Source organism: Lutra lutra, chromosome 2, assembly GCF_902655055.1.
Source record: "Lutra lutra chromosome 2, mLutLut1.2, whole genome shotgun sequence".
In the NCBI taxonomy this organism is placed as follows: Eukaryota; Metazoa; Chordata; class Mammalia; order Carnivora; family Mustelidae; genus Lutra; species Lutra lutra.
Genome location: NC_062279.1, coordinates 2,205,335 through 2,208,982, shown reverse-complemented (window position 1 = coordinate 2,208,982; position 3,648 = coordinate 2,205,335). Strand labels below are relative to the sequence as shown.

At 42.5% G+C, this 3,648-nt stretch overlaps 1 pseudogene; it reads left to right on the top strand.

Annotated features, from left to right (window-relative positions):
- Positions 1 to 2,995: 2,995 nt before the first annotated feature.
- On the top strand, positions 2,996 to 3,379 carry LOC125094286 (40S ribosomal protein S15a-like; annotated as a pseudogene).
- The last annotated feature ends 269 nt before the right edge of the window (positions 3,380 to 3,648 follow it).

Genomic DNA, 3,648 nt, shown 5'->3' with positions numbered 1-3,648 from the left:
CAAACAAGAACAGCCCCTGGAATTAGAGCAGATACTTTGCAAGTGAGCATGAGCCCGTGGTTTCACCAGCAGGTAGAGGACATACAGTATCACTGATGCTATGACTTGCACAACAACCCAAGCCAACAACTCAACGGGCTCTGGATGGGTAGAAAGCTCACGGAGACTTCCAGGGCTATGTTTTTATGTAGGTCTTGTAAACACCTTAAAGAAGTGAGGACTTGATTTGGATTTTGGGCCCCATGAAAGATATTTAAGCATGAAATTATGTCATCAGTGTTATGCTAAAGGAGAATGCTTTTTAAAAAAACATCTGAGATGACCAATTAAGAATTTTCTAAACTTAGCTCATTTACCTATGTGGTTCTGATCCTGATAATTCCTGATCTTCTCAGGACAGGGCCATGCGGAGTCACCATCAAGAACACACTCTCTCCCAGGACCCCCTCTCTCTGCTTCCAATGTTGGACCATGAGGAAGCCACACCCATCAGTGGCTTGGAAACCCACAAAGACAGCTCACTGATGGCTCAGCACTTTCTAGCTATTTGACCTTAGTCAAGATACTTGAGTTCTTAGCTTTCCAGCAATGTGACAAGTTTAATAATCCCGTTTGAGATGGCCAAAGAAAAGACATAAGAGCATTCAATCAGATGAGGACAGCAAGACAGTCCAAGAGGAAGCTGAGCACAGCAATGATGAGAAAAATCATGGCAGGAGGACAAAGCAGGGGAAACACACATATTCAGGTCAGAATAAATGGTCAAGCATTTAACAGCAACAAGAGCTAATATATATTTCATGTGCAACCCGTCTGTGCTCAGGGATTATCTTCATTATCTTTATTTCTTCTCCTAAGTAACTTTTAATGACTGGACCCAAACACTGACTCATAAGTTATAACAAATCACCAAGTAGGGCGAGATGTTAATAATAGGGAACATTGTAAGGGGAAGAGGGAGGGAAATATAGCAACTCTCAACACCCAGTCCTTCAGTGATAATATTGAATATTATTCTACTGAATATTTCTGAAAGCCTAAGACTAGCTCTAAAAATTAAAGTCATTTTTTAATGTGCATTAAGAGAGCCGATGATGATATTTGGAAAACACCAATAACGATCTTGGGGTTGTGAGGTTGAGCCCCGCATCAGGCTCCATGCGTACTGGGGAGTCTGCTTGACAGTCTCTCCCTCTGCCTGTCCCCCCACTTGTACATGTGTTAATGCTCTGTCTCTCTCTCTCTAAATTAAATAAATAAATAGTATTGTCTTTTTCTGACTGACTTATTTCACTTAATGTAATACATGTATCTTTCAACCTCATACATTCACAGGACACATTAGGCATTTCCATGCTCATCCAACTCCTCTGAAATTACAGGTGATTGAGGAGGGAGAGAAAGGCACAACCGTGCTTGGTGGTCCCATGTTACACTGGAGATTGTTCGCTTCACGTGGCTCTTGGACCGACCCGGCTGTCCCACGGCATCTTTCCATTCCCCCCACTGTCTCGTCTCTCATGTGACTACTGTGCATCTCCTTTGGCTGCTCAACTTCTATATCCCTCTTGAACCTCCCTAATCTCACTGGAAAATTTATTTGGTTGGTTTTCCCTGTTTGGGGAAAAAGATAAAATTTTACACTCTATAACTGTGGCATCTCATATTGGCGACTCTCGGGTGTCTGTGACCATATATTTTGGAGCCGGACAGAATTACTGTAATCATTACATCGGTGTGTGAGAAGATGGAGATGCTGCACTCTCTGAAGATCAGAGAACAGACGTGCGACTGTACTCAAAACCCTAAATCCAAGCCCAGAACTTTACCCACCAATCCCTTCACATTTTTGTAGCTGTTTGCCACACACATTTAAGGTGATGTTACACTATAGTAACGCTGACCTCATCTTCAACCTGATCAGCAAATTCTTTTGGGGGATCGCTCCATGATCAGCTGTCCAAAATGGAAGTATTTACTTCAGTTCTTATGATCTGAGTTTCAACACCTGCACTAAGTTCTGTGAGCTTTTCTGAAGTGTTACTTTAGAGGACTTCTGTGTCATTTTCAAAATATCAGAAATGGAAGACTGTGTGTGCATGTGTGTGTGTGCATGTGTGTGTGTGTGTGTGTACTTATACAACCTCCCTCATTTACAGTGTGTCAGAGTAGGTGCCTTGAACATAGCAAGCAATAAACACGTGTTTATTAAATAGAGTGTGAACCGATAACTGGATGAACCTTTAACAATGCAACTTTTGACACAGAATTAACCTTAAATATGAGAAGCAGCCTCAAAAGGGGGATGCGGGATTTTTAGTTTTAGGCATTCGTGGTTAAGTTCTACCATGATGGCCTTGGTCAAGAAACTAGACCCTTGATTCATAAAATGGGGTAAAACTATGTGTCTACTTTGTAAGTCTGAAATTAAAATTAGCCATAATATATGAAAGGGATTTGGCCATAGATGCTGTCGATAAACAGTATGCTTTGTGTCTGTCCTTATTTATAATTTTCTAACATATACCCTGAGGGTGCTTTTAAACTCATTTAAAGTTATTGTTAGCAAAGGAAGTAATGCAAAGTATTAAAAACCCTCATCACAAATGTAAAGTTTTTGAGACAGAGAGAGAAAAATGAGAGCAAGACACATACAATGGGATTAAAAGCTGGGTGGCCAGTGATCATGGAAATGACGCAGGATGTGGAGATACACGGGGGTCCTCCAAGACTGAAATGGGGCAGTAGAGGTGACCCCAGAAAACAATTTTAAGAAAGAAAATAGCTATCATTCCTCATATATGAAGATCAACTAAAAACCATTCTAAAATTTAAAAAAAAAAAAAAAACATGGAGAGTGTTATGGACTAAACTGCGTCCCTCCCAAAATTCATAAATAGAATTCCTAACCCCAAGGATCTCAGAATGTGATTGTGTTTGGAGATGGGGTCTTTAAAGAGATGACCGAGCTCTTTCCACATCTTTCCACACTGCCATGACGGTGCCTGGGGCAGAAGCTCTCAAGAGCCCCAACAAAGCCAGACAACAAAGCCATGAACCCCAGGTTCTTATCAGGTCACGCTCTGAAGTCCTCTCCGGCTTCCTACTGTAATGACAAAGACGGTTACACTGGTGAAGTAGATGTCCCTGATGATTACGCAGCTGGGGAAATGGTTGTAAACCTCGCGGGCAGGTTACACGAGTGTGGGGTGATGAGCCTCGGATTTGATCTACGACTCAAAGATCTGGAAAAAAGGCAAAATAATCTGCTCCCATCCCACCAGTTTGGTTTCATACACATACCTCAGCTAGCATCATGGATCACGAAGAAGAAAGAAGGAAACAAATAGAAGGGAAGACCCTGGGATTCCTTTTCTAGGGATGTAATGCATACACATAAATACTCTACCTCAATAGAAAGGGAGAGAGAGAGAGATGATTGGCAAAAGGAGGCCATGACCTTATGGAGGGTAGCCCCACTCCAGTAGGACTGGTGTCCTGATAAGGAGAGGAAACAAGGACTCAGACACACACAAAAGGATGACCGTGTGAGGACACGGGGGGAGGATGGTGTCCACACACCAAGGGCAGAGGACTCGGGAGAAACCAGCCCTGTTCACACATGGATCCCAGGCTTCCAGCCTCCAG